Source organism: Manis javanica, chromosome 3 (assembly GCF_040802235.1).
Source record: "Manis javanica isolate MJ-LG chromosome 3, MJ_LKY, whole genome shotgun sequence".
NCBI lineage: Eukaryota > Metazoa > Chordata > Mammalia > Pholidota > Manidae > Manis > Manis javanica.
This window is the reverse complement of record NC_133158.1, coordinates 9,146,353-9,160,094: the sequence shown is the minus strand read 5'-3', so window position 1 is coordinate 9,160,094 and position 13,742 is coordinate 9,146,353. Positions and strand designations below refer to the sequence as shown.

Below are 13,742 nucleotides of genomic sequence, written 5' to 3'. Positions count from 1 at the left end.
TTTTTGTGGCTCTGCAGTCTCTCCTTCTAACCCCCTTGTGGATATTTAGTTTGGGGATTTGAGGTGAGAAGTGCAGGAGTTGGGACTGGGATGTGGCTGGGGACATTTGTGAGCAAATACCTAATTTTCTGTAGAAATTCAAATCCAAAAGGAGATGGGCAGTTGTGCGGGGCAATGAAGGTTGAGGGAAACGGTCATAATTCTGGGCAACGCCCTGTGGTAGCTTCAGGATCTGCATCCGTCGGGGCCCGATGAGCCCTGGGCAACGGGGTGAGTAACAATCTTCCTGAGTCCGCTTTTCCTGGCAGGCGCAAAGTCAGGCAGTTCCGGGGAAGAGCTTGCACGGTGTCCCTGGGCAGAGCTGAGGTCGGGTCCTGTGCACGACACTCAGTAGCCGTGGGACTTGGGCAAATGATTTCACTTCTTTGAGCCTTAGCTTTATCGACCAAAAAGTGGGAGTAACAGCAGCTACCTTGTGGGAACGTGGAGAGAATGAAATGAAATGCTGCAGGTGGAGCAACTTGATGGCGGTGGTGATCACATACCTCCCTTAGTTGCTGACCAGCTGGTCTCAGACACCTGCTCCCACTCTTTCCCTTTTACATTTCTCTGGCCAGCATTAGGCAATTTATTTACCACGTGATTGGAAGGACTTTTGATTCAGGTCAAAAGAAATGTGGTGGGTCTTTCTCTCCCATTTAAAGGCTTCTGTCCTCTCTGTGGGTTAAATGTTTTTTGTTCTGTATAGTGTTAAGGACTGGGGGTGGTTACAGCTGTGTTTGGGGTAGGAAGAGGAACAGCAGGGCATGGGTGACACAGAGAACACTTAGGGGCCTCACCATGGGATAGGAGGGCTCAGGGGGTGGGGCAGGGGGAGAGTGAGTGAGTGTGGTCTTCTTGAAAATGTTTGTTGTGGACTTTTAAAACATTGTAGTACCAACAACCTGTTTTTTCTGCCCCTTTGTTATTTGTAAACATACATAGGGGCTCGGATGGGCTGGGCATATTCAATAAATAGAATAAATATTAAATACAGAGTGAATCTGGCCCAGTGATGCTCAGCATGGAGTAGTTAAAAGAAAAGGAAGGGATTCTTTGTGGATGTGCAGAGAATGCCACTTACTGCTCCTTTGTGCTGCTTTACAGCTGGAGATTCTGCATCAAATTCCTGCCCAAATACTAATCATTACCTTTGTCAGTTGGCTATTGATGGGTTATCTTGCACTATTAGTTTCAAGTTAGTGTGATTTAGAATTCATAGACGTCCAACCAAAAATGGAACCAGCAAAATCTTTATAATCCAAAATTACCTAATACCAGTTCAGTAAAACATTAGTCACTGGATAAGTTCTGTCCCAAAAGAGTTCCGTGGGGGAAGTGCTGCAGATTATATATAGTCCCCTGCCAGAGCCAGCATTACAGTGACGCTTCTGCCAAGTCCTGAAAGGAAAAAGCCTGTGTAGCTGGATTATTCAAACCTTTTCCAAACCTACTTGAACTCAGAGCATTTTCTTCACGTAATATCTGGTAAATCTTCCAGAACAAATCTGGGGAAACTCTGTCTTGATCCAAGCCTTCATTTTTGAAGTGAAAAGCGAAGGCCGAAGAGATGACTCGCTTAAGTTTACTCTCTGGTGAATCTTTCCTACTCTATTCCTGTGCTGCAATTCAAACATTATTATCTTGTACTTGAAGGAAGATACTCATGAAAAGGAATTCTTCCTCTGATGGACTTTACCTAATAGCTTTTGTTAACTTGCCGTGTGCATTTTGGTTTTCAAAGAACTTATTGTGTAACCATTTAAGCGCTTATTGTAATTATAATTTCATTTCTCTTGAATCTGTAAGCTTTCTCTATTCCCTCTAAAGCCTGCCTACCTTTATTCCCACCCCCACGACTCTACATGAACAAAATGCCACTGTCTTTTGTTCGTCATGAATGTTACCCGATCAACAGATCTGGGGACCCACTTTTTACTCCCAGAGTTTATGCAAATTCCTATGTACTGTAAAATTTTTCTCAAATTCTCCTCAGAAGCCAAAAGACTTCTGCATAATCTGCTACTCAAAGAGAAAATTAATTGATATTAATTAATCTCTTTCCCCTCGATGACAATTTTTTTCCTGATCCCAGTGTTGGTAATACATTATTCAGTATTCTTAATAACAGCCTGTGGTTGTGCCATTTATTCACTGGAATTACTAAGGACTCAAAGCAGCACCCCTCAGGATATGCTTTATGGAGCAAAATTGCAGGTCTGGTGTGCCAGTCTCCTGTGAGCTTCAGTGGCCACTAAGTGTTCTGAGAACGTTGGGACAAGTGCCCTCTTCCCTTCATTCCTGGGTTGGCAGTATTGGATAGGAATTCACTGTGGTTCAGTCCAACAAACATTTGTAGGCTCAGTGTCAAAACATGCACTGTACTCTGGAGATGAATTTTTTAATGTATTTGGTATTGTTGCTTCCTGTAAGGATCCACCCTCTTGGTGAGGAAGACCAGCTTCTAAAGAAATACAACACAGGGCAGTAAGTGCTGAAGTATGTGGTACGCAGCGTGCTAAGACACAAAAAGGAGGAAATTAACTGGAAAAGCCTTTGCAAAGGGGGTAGGACTTGAATGGAGTCTGGAAGGCTAAGCAGGATCTTTTGAGAAGGCCAAGAGGCTTGGTAATTACTTAAGTGGAAGACGTTGTAGATGCCCATCCCTTCATGGTCTCTGTCCCACCACCAAAATTCTTATTCCTGAGTTAGATATTCTCTCAGGAGATGCCATACATGGAAATGTATTATAATCAAATGTGTTACAAATAAAAATGCCCTGTTTCAGTCCAGATTATATAAATTCCAGTGTAACTCTTTAAATGGTCCTTCACATTATCATCTTCCTCAGTGGGATTATTCCTACCACCTCTTTAGTGCTTATTATGGGTCAGCTTCTGTGCTGAGAAGCTACCATTTCTTTATTTCCACATCATCCTACCAGTGACTCCATGAAGCCTCACTTTCCCCACTTGTCGGCATGTTGGAATCACCTTGGTAGCTTCACAAATTGCTGCTGACTGTGTTGTGGCCCCAGAGACTGTGATTTTATTGATCTGGGCATAGCCTGGGTTTGGGGATTTCTAAAAGATCCCTATATGGTGACAAAAATGGCCTTAAATTGATTGTGATGATGGTTGTACAATACTGGATAGATTAAAAACTATTAAATTGCATACTTTCCATGAGTGAATTATATGGCATATAAGTTATATCTCAATACAGCTCTTACATTTAAAAAAAGGAAATCCTAGGTGACAGTGGTGTAAAGCTAATGGGGAAACTGAGATCTAGAGAAACTAAATAACTTGCCCAAACTTTCACAGCTAGCCAGGACAGGATGAGAACTCAGGCAGTTCTGTGACCAGCATGTACATCCTTCCAACTACACCATCTTTCTGTGTTCAGACATGAAGGTGACTTAGCTAACCCATGACTCAACAGACATAGACTTGGAGAAATGTGACAGATTTGCTCCCATCTTGCCACACACCTTCAACATGTCATGTTATGTAAGCAGTGGATCTAATTTGCAAAATAATTGGCGTCAGGGAAAGATAAAGAACTAGCCTCTCTTGGGAATAAAATTCTCAATCCCTTTATCACAGGACTGAAATGAGCTGAGCCAACCTTCTTTGGTGACTGGGAGGCATCCTCAGAAGCACACTGAAAGAGGGGCATGCTGGTATCAAAGTTATAAATTCCAAACCAACTGTTCCACATCCTGGTACCTGAAAATAGAATTCTATTTAAAAGCTACTGCCTGGAATGTTACCTTGCTCTTTGTCAACCCTCTACCGAATGTGGGTACAAAATGTTCATAAAATTAGTTCAACTATAATAGAAATATTTGGGTTTTGGCTGTAATGGGGGATAAGAAGCCAAACTTGACCGGAAGGCCTGTTTGTAATAGTCCCAAGAAAACATGAAAAGCACAAAAACATAATGAATTGTCATAAATGAGGTTTCTAGAAAGAAAGTGTACGTCCCTAGATTAGCACGACAACTTTTCCAAGAGAAAGGCTTTGTCTTCAGTATGCAGAGATGATCGCTGCTGACCTCTCCCTGGCTGCTGCTGCTTTTCCCGTGTGCTCCCTTTTTGGTTCAGAAAGATGAGCTCAGCTTAGCGCTGAGAAGGAGCTCATTAAACGTGGCCTTTCTAGAGGCTTAAAGGTTGAGTTCCGGGGCCGAGTTCAGTTCGTTTTGTTTTAGCAGTTAGGTGCCAACTATCTCCTAAGGTATTGAGAAGACAAGCAATTTGCAATCGATTTCTTTTGCCAAACGTCAACTGTAAGTGAATTAGCTGAACTACTCAGGATTTTTAAAAAAACACCAAAACACCTGGCTTTGTCTGTAAACTTGCCCAGGTATTAGCCTGAATTGTTTGTTTCGTTTTAAAATTAGTATTAATTTCCCTCAATGAAATCCACTGGCGTGACATTTTTCAAGGAAGAAGCCGTGCCTGTTAGAATCCAATAGTGAGGCACAGCGAGATGAACTGGGTGCTCTGGCATTCTCTGTCAACTGAATAGTTTGAATTGTCTATCTTTTCCAGTTGCCGCTGATGGTTACTGATTATCAGGCCGTCTCCATGTGGCGTGGGCTGTTGGGGTAGTGCACCCACCAGGGGCCTCATAGCGGCACCCACTGCTGTTTCCTCCCTTTCCTCAGCGGCTCCTCCTTGCTTCCACCCATCACTAAGTAGTACCATTAGCTCTTCTAAAACACGTCCAGAACACGACCACTTGTCCCTCTGCCACTGCTGTTTCACTAGTTCAAGCTTGGCCGTTTACCCCTTGGCTTACATGTATACCCTCTTACCTGTCTGAGCTGTTCTTTTAAACTTTTAAATTAGATGATATTACTACTCCCTTGTTGAAAACCCCCAAAGGCTATCCATTTCAGTATGAACCTGGTCGAAAGGGTGTAGCCTGGCGTTGCACATTCTGGAACAGCTGTCTGTCTGTCTCCCTTCTTCATCTTGATCCTGTTCCCCTGCTTCACCAGTTCTGCAGCCTTGCTGGCCATCTTTATGTTTCACTCATAATTCAACTTGGCCCACATCGGGCCTCTGTGTTTGTTCTTCTCTTTAATTAGAAAGTCTTGAGGGCTCCCAATAAATAGCAGCACTCTTCCCTGCTCTGGTCCCTAAATTTCTCCAGTAAACTGTGAAACAAACACAGGAATGGCTGAGAGACCAGCTTGGTAGAAGGAGCTTTAGATCTTACCCAAGGTGGCTAGCTCAGGAATTCTGTGTCTTGATATACATATGAATGACCAAGGGCTCAGGTTAAATGCAAATTTTGATCTAGAAGGTTTGGAGTGGAGCCAAGACTGCATTCCTAACAAGCCCCTGGCATGAGCCGCTGCTCCTCCTTAGACACACCTAGAGTGTTAAGGGGCTGGCTGGTATTGAACCTCCCAGTGAGGATGACTAACATACTCTTATGAAACGTTCAGTGCTAGGCTCCCCTCAAAACCCGGGAGTGGGTAAAAGCAGGCCATGCTAACTGCCCTGCCTGGCTGGCTGGCTTCTTCACTCACCCAAGTCTCAAGACTGCTTCTCACAGGGAGCCCACCTGGCCGTTCAGTCTCAGGCAGTGATCCCACTGGCCCTTCCTTCCTCTCAGCTCCATTACCCTATTCTATTATTTTTTCCCAGCTCTCATAACTATCCAAAAATCTTATTTTACTTTCTCCTGATCAGAGAAGGGAGCTTGTCCCCTTGTTCCCAGCTGTAGCCCCATGACCATAAAGGGCACTGCTTACTCTATGTAGCCACTAGTAAAATAATTTGGAGTAGTTACTCTAAGACAGTTTGACCGTCAGTTCCGTGATGATGGGGCCATTTCTTTTCTGTTGATCGTTATCCCCACACCTCCTAACATAGGGCCTGGGGCATGGCAGGTCCTGAATAAGTGAATGAGAACTCAAGTTAAAGGTAGGGAAGGCATGTTTTAGAGTAATAACTAGTGGGCCAAGTTCAGTGGCAGGTGTCACATTACTTAAATGCGGTCAGGAGCATCTCTATGCTCTCCCAGTCTTTTTAAATTTGTATTTATTTTTTAAATAAGATACTAATTTCCAGACTCCTGTAGTCAGGGCAATAAGAAGTGAAGAGTGATTTGATATGAAGACTGGTGCCTAACCAGTTGACAACAGGCCTTTTGGGAGGCGCTTGTGGTGGGGGGTGGAGGTGCAGAGCGTATTCTATCATCTGTGGCTGCCAAAGATTGTACCTTGTAATGGGAAGCCCTTGTCCACCGACATTTCTGAACACAGGCACAAACATTCCTGAGAGCTATCAGTCCTTCTCTCTCTCATTTTGATGAGAATGATACCAGAACCACAAAGCCGGGTCCCTGAGTTGCCTTTTAAGTTGCAGTGGATAATGGCCTGAGCCATTCTCATTGTCATTCTCAATGTCATTCTCATCTGTGACATTTGGGCTGTTGGCCTGTCCTCTGCCCACATGGCCACTGCACATGTGCTTATTTCCACATCTTTGATGGAGGCTTTTTATTTTTTTCCCATTTCATCATCACCTTAGGCCAAGGAAAATGGCTCAAACATTCTTTGATTAGCTCTTTTTCCATCCATAGAGGTGGAGAGGATGCCATGTGGGTAACTGGACTGTCAGTGGCTCAAATAGAGAAGAAGAGGGGGAGAAGGGATGAACTACATTTTGCTGAGAGTGTGTCTGGTGGCCCAGGTGATTTGGAGGAACAGCTATACAGAGAGCTTGGCCTTGTACATTGGCTTAGTTCTTTGTTTCTGAGACAGGGATCGTGGGTGTACTCAGAGTAGGGTGAGGGCCTCCAGAAAAAGCAAGGCAGGATATTTATGGTCAGAGCGATGTAACTACATGCAAGGAAACCCCCTACCAAAACTCTGTGTTGAACATTAAGCTCTGGAGTCATTCTTCAGGGAGATCAGTTGATGCTCCCCAAATAAAGGAAAGTAGCCCATGTTTTTATTATGCTATTCGTTTGTAATCGTATCAGATTCACTTTAGCATGCTAAAAGGGACTTAATGTCTCATCAAGGACAAACATCCTAAGACCACTTTTACAAGTCCACACCCTAAGCCCTTTATCAGTTCCCCAAATCCTCAGCTGCCTATAAATCCCCTAGACAAGCACCACCTGGAGTTCTCTCGTCCCCTCCTGGTGTGAGCCAGCACCTCTGTCCTCTCACTGTGTCTCTAAATAAAAGCCTTTCCCTGGCTCTCCTACCTTGGGTGTTGCCTATATTCATTCTTCAGCTCCGCAAACAAGAACCCCGGCATCATTTCCAAAATGGAATTGGCTTTTACATAGGTCCAGCCTCGGAATCTATGTGATTTGGAACGTGTGTAATTACTAGACATGTCAGTTCTTCAGGGACTTGTACTGTGTTGGTTTGGTCTGAAACAGGCTTGCAGGATACGTTAAACCCTAGAGAAAGAGATAGTAAAAAGTGTCCATTATTCAACCGATGTTTATTGGTTATCCACCATTTGTCAGGCACTGTGCTTGTTACTATCTATATGGAAGTGTTAAATGAAGATCTTGTTTCGTTTTTGGGGAGGGACTTTTCTCTCTAGTCGCTGGCTTCCTGCCCCCATCCCTCTCCTAAATACACCCACGCATTCACTCTTTGTATCCGGAAAAGCTACCCTGCCTGGAGGCCGCCTGGCACCTGTTGGGTTGTGGCAGATATGCTAGGGAGATAGAGTTTGTTATGTAAAAGAAAAGGGGCTCCACCCCACTCTCTTTGTCTCGGACTTGCCTGCAGCTATGAATGTTGCTCTCGCCGGTCTGCATTCCCAAACAGGCTGTCTGATTCATCCCAGTTACCACTTTCAACCGTGGGCGAGGAATCAGATCATACCAGCACTGTGAGCCCAGGGTTCTGGGGTGAGGAAGTAGGAGAATCCGTTTGGTTTCTGGCCTGAAGCAAGTTATTTAAGGTTTACTTCTAGAATCCACAGACAACTACGAACTGCCCAGCCATCATCCATAAAGCAGTTATTGCCCCCCTAAGTGGCTTCTGGGTCTGCTTGGGGAGGGTGTCTGACCTCAGACATTATTCCCTGTCTTCAAGGAGATCATGATCTAGTAGGTGAGACGGAGAATTACATGCATAGTTATAGTGTGTGTGAGGGGTACTATACTAGGAGTGTGTCACAGATACTATCAATAAGACAGAATAGTAGGAAAGGCCCTTCTTTATGGATTAGACTAATTGGTGAAGCCCTTATTCTTCTGTAACAGACTGCATCATTGATAGCCATGACAATAGAATAATTTGCCCCCAAATGTGAGCTGCAGTTGTCTGATCTGTCATGTGTGTGTACTTTGAAACTGTAGCTCGCCCGTCAGAGCATACCATGTTAGTTTAGTTTTGGTATTATTAACTGTAATCTGAAATCTTTGGAACCATCATCCTGAAATATCTGTGCTTCTCCAAACATAGGGCTCTGGCCTGTCCCCGGCAGCCCCATGTGCCCAGAGGAACAAAGACCTCATGGCATGATAAACACAGGTGGTTTCCACGGCTACCAACATCGGAAGACTTGAACATCTTAACTTAAGCAATTGAAGGAGAGTTGGGAAAACAGGCAGGCTTCTTTAACTGTGTTCCTAGGTTAGCTTTGTAAAGAAATGGCTTAAGTACCCACAGGAGGAGCATGCTTTCTTCCATTTTCTAGAGCTGGGAGGTTAAACAGCCACACGAAGATATGCATGTTTTCCACCCTCTCTGAATTTGTGGAGAAAGTGAGATTGATATTCACAAGCACTTGGTGGGCAAGAATCCTCTTGGTGGGCAAGAATCCTCTTGGTGGGCAAGTCTTGAAGAGCCAAACATTATACTGTACATTCTCCTCTAAAGCCAGAGAAAGTGCCCCAGCAATTTGAGAGGAATCGTCAATGAAGAAATAAAATAACCATATGAAAAAGAAACTTCCGAGAAGTGCATTTAACAAAATAGAACTCAAGAAAGGAAATCTCAGCAGCAGCAACCTGAGAAAATGTCATCAGAGAATTTAGCTGTAATGGAGAGTGCTCCACAGTAAATGCGCCCTTCACTCCTTCTCGGTGACAGTGACACAGCTTTTGTAATCCCTTCTAAATGCACCCTCAAAACGGGTTCATGTTTTCTGATTTTGTACTGAATTTCATGGAAATAAGTATCCCTAGGGAGTCTTTCATTGTCTGTATTCCTTTTTTTTTTTAAGCTCATTAATTCCCTGTACAGTTGAAAATTAATACTACCATGGATTTATGGAATTTGCTAATTAGAAAGAAGCTTGACATTTACTAATACAAAACTATGAGTAAACCTAATTTAAAAATGATGTCACCGTCAGAATGTTCCCATGGAAGCTGGAAGCCCAGAGAAAATGTGGTCTTTAGCTATTTATTAACAAGATGAGTAGTCAGAGGATTACCATAGGACATGTTATTTCAGGGCTAGAAGTTTATTATTCATGTTCCTAATTCAAAGAGCTAAGATTCTGGGAGATATGCAGCTATCACATCCTTAGCCTGAAATGGGTCAGGGTGCCATGAAAGCTTTCTCTGGATCACTAGTCCGAAGTGTAAAACTGGAATGAAAAAATAGGCTTGCCATGTTGTGCCACGACTCCAGTTGATTGTAATGACTATCTGGAACATTCTGTTAAGATGCTGCAGGAGAACATGTCAAAGCTGTAAGAGGAAGCTGTAGCGTGAGGGCCAGGCATGGCCTTCCTGATAAAGATGAAACCAGGTAGTGGCCAGGGATCAGAGTTCTTGGGAATCTGTGTTTAGTGGGAAAAATGTTCTTCCTGGACAGTGTCAGGAGGAGCAAATAATGCCCTCCTGGAACTCAAGAGCTTATTGAATGAAGCTCTGACATGAAGTGGCTTCCTGTGGCCGTCTGCATGTACCAGGGAGGATAGCAGGCTGGGGAGATCACAGGAGGCTGAGCGGCTGAGAGTTTGTTTGCCATTAGAGAAGAGAAGACAGGGTCTAGAGCACACACGGCTGTCTTGCCAGCAGCCGTGTGGTGTGGTTGGTAACGGTCCATGCTGTGGTACACAAAGGCCAGGACTATAAAGATGGAGGTTAGGTTGTGCCAACAGAGCCTGTGTCCTGGCAGGTTCTTGGAGTGCGGAGCATCCGAACAAGATCACTTGAAGCTATGATAAAACTTTCCAGGAGAAAAATTTTAAAAACATTCTATTTGTTGCACTTTGGAAATGAACAGCCTTTTCTCACAGGTCACTAAACCGAGGTACAAATATATATAGGGTACTACAAGCTGGCATTTGAAGTGCTGTTTTAAAGAGCTTTTAAGACCACAGAACTCTAGAGATGCCACTCTGGGAGAGCACTGGCATTTTCCTAGGACCCACATGCAGATACACTTAATTAGTGATTGCTTGTCAGCCTTTTGATTATTGTGTTGTGCTTCTCATCGGACTTCGCAGTGAAAGTTGCCATAAATTACCCTTAGGACAGCACACGCTCGAAGTACAGTTGCCCCTAACGCTACCTGGTTCTCTCTTGTCATGGGTGAACTGGGTGAGCAGAGGAGGCACAGCCATGGGAGAACCGGAGAGAGGCGGTAACACCCATGGCCCGGCCTGGCCCGGCCCCCCCCTATAGCCTCTGAGTCATCGTCTCCAACCCGTGGAACAACCACAGACTGACTCTGTAGGCAGCCGCAGTTGTGCACTTGAAACTTAATTCCTTTCCTTAGCACATCTTTTCCGGTGTTCTTCCTGTTACCGCCTCTTCTCACCCACCTGGGTGGGGACGTTTTCAAGGACCGTTGCCACTAAAGGAAAGCATGGCAAGGGATGTGACACGGGCGGGGAATCTTCTTAGTATCGCCAGCGAGGAGCAGAGGATTTTCTGGTAAAATCAGGGTAATGAAAATGCCTTGCAAGGCTATTGAGAGGATGAAGTGAGATATTTACATAAAGCATTTAACATAATGCCTGGTTTATAGCAAAGGCTGTAGGACTATTAGCTCTTGTTATTAGTATGATTAACAAATGCCAATTTTAAATAAGTTAGCTGCCCATGTTTTCTGTCTCTACATGAGTAAGAGAGATGTTCTTGCTGGCACCCTATGTAGAAAAGCTGACCCCAAGCACTATTTTCAGAAATGGCTTTTCTTAGCTTCATAAAGCTGTAAAAAGAAGAACATTCTTACCCCTGTGCAGAGGGTTAGACAGTGTCCAGCACGGCGCTCAGTGTGGATATGAGGAAGCAGCTGCACAGACACAGATAGCTTCACACCTGAGTGAGGCCCCTGCTGCTCACCTCCGATGCTGGCCTCCGTCGTCTTCCGTGTGTTGCCATTTTCCTAAACCCACCCCAGACCTTCATCTTGCCCCGTCTTTCTCTGAGCGGTGCTTGGTAGCCACCTTGGCTTACTAAGAAGATCTTTGAGCTTTTAGCTAATAGGCATCCTTGACCAAGTCATTTGACTTCTGGATTTTGTTTTCTCGGTATTTACTATACAGGTTGCTGGGGTTTAAATGAGGTAATGCGGGCCAAGTGCCTAACGTCGACCGTGGCACACAGGAGTGTTCAGTCCGCCTTCGTTTCCTGTCACTGGCTCAGGGCTCATGCTGCTACGAAAGGACATGAAATCCAGGAAGAGGTGGATTTTTGAATCAGTCCCATTTCCCTCATTAACTACAGAGGCATCTTTATCATAGCTTCAGGGGGGAGCAGCTCATTCTGCATCCTTTACCTTTCTTTACCTTTCTGACCCCTACGGATCTGGGCCCGTCTTTCCTAGGTGCTCTGAAGCCTGTACAGATGTCAGTTAATATTTATCCAGCACTTTCCGTGTTTGAGGTACCATGCTGGACACTGTGGGAGATGTCAAAGAAGGTCTGTGCAGAGACAGATCGCCCAGATGCTTTTAAGAGCCTCATTTTTCATTTGAGGTCAGGAGGAGATCAAAAGTAGCAGTAAGAAAGAGACCAGTTTGTCTCCCGTTTGAGAACCCTCAGCCCCAGTAAACTCTCATACAAGTGGAGAGGAGGTCAAGGAAAAATGAAACAGTGACGTATTGGTGTAAGGGAAGAAATAGTACATAAATGAGTATGGCCACACAGGAAAGCTATTTGGAGTCCGTGTGAATCCTAAGACCAAAGTGAATGCCTAGTAGCCACCCTGCGCACTCCAGCTCTCCTGCCGAAGCTTGCCTGTAGACAGAAACATCCCGCCTGGCCTGAGCAGTAGAGCCGCGTGAGGGGATTCAGGGGTGGGTCTCAGTCTGCGTGCTCATTAGCCCTCCAAGATGCTCCCCAGTAGGCAGCCGAGGCCTCGTTGCTGTTCATGAGAGTGAGCTAATGCTTCAGAGTTCTGAATTTCCTACTGGTGACAAACAGGATGAAGAGGTAATGAGATGGGTAGGAATGCAGAGCCCTGACGAGCGCCTGTCACAAGGAGAGGACGAGGAAATGAAGAAAACACCACTGTCACCCAAGAGATGGCGGAGAGATGCCTACTTGTCTATGGCACAGGGAAAGGGGAAGGTGTCTGTCAGGCCAAGAAAAGGGAAACTCCTGTGGAGTCCTGGGTAAAGCCGTGCTGCAGAATCCGTGACGGAGCAAGAAGGGTCGGACTTGTACTGACCTCAAATTAATGTTGATTTAGTAATGAGAAGTCGGGGAGGGTGGGGAGCACTGTTTTGAGACTCCGTGGGAGAGACCCTGCCTTAGTGATGAGTTGCAGTAAGGTAACCATGCTCGACCCACTGAGGACATAAGGTAGAGGCTATGGGTTGACTTTTCGTGATTTCATTTACCAACATCTGAGGATCTGGGAGAAGCCAGTGAATGGATGGTTCAGGCAGTCAAGTGATTTTTCTACATGCTCTTGAACAGGACTGGAGGAAGATCATCTTCATATAGTTCTAAACTTGTACCCTTACTAGATCATACCATTTGTAGTAGACTGTTAAGTGATAGATTTTATCAGCCATGCAATTATCTTCTGAATAGCACAATTAGAAATTGCTGAATATGGTAGAACTCTTAAATAGAAGTATGTTCCATCTATAGATTATAAGTGACACATAGCTATAATTGACACCATAATTAGCCTTACTCTTCCATTTTAGCAGAAACCTGAGAGTGGCATTGCTTCACACAAAAATCCAGTCATTTCACACTGGATAAAAAGTGGTGGAATCATTTTCTTGTTTGAAGAGATCATTGTCATTGTCTTATATTTATTTATGTTGGAAGCTTTAATTTGTTCAATGTTAATATTCAAAATATACCACCTTTTGGGTCATTTTGCTTTGACATTACAAATTTTTAACATGCAGAAAGTCTTAAAGAGAGGCCTTTGCTCTCACATAGGGATGCTAACAGGTGATTCCTGTCTCTGGAAGATGACAGTTGATTTAGGTCATGCTATCATCCAGCCCATGGAGATGAACTCCTATGAATCTTTATGACTAAGTAAAGAGTACAGTATGAGTGGAAATGTAGTAGAAATTTTGGTTACTGCAGAAGTATATACAACATAAAGGTGATTTTTCAATATGTAATTCTCTTCTTTAAGCATTTTAATACCATAACCTGTAGTTCCCCTCTATTGCAGTCATATAAAGATATGGTTTGGGTTATTTTTACCACTAAGATGAATCTTAGCCTGTATACTTCTTAGAAATCTGCCTCCTTTTTATTCAAACTTCTGTCTTTC

General features: G+C 44.2%; 1 protein-coding gene across 24 annotated transcripts in view; it reads left to right on the top strand.

Moving 5' to 3' along the window:
* The window catches only part of FHIT (fragile histidine triad diadenosine triphosphatase), a 1,286,968-nt gene that overhangs the window by 569,736 nt on the left and 703,490 nt on the right, over positions 1 to 13,742 (top strand). The gene's annotated exons all lie outside the window — the stretch shown is intronic.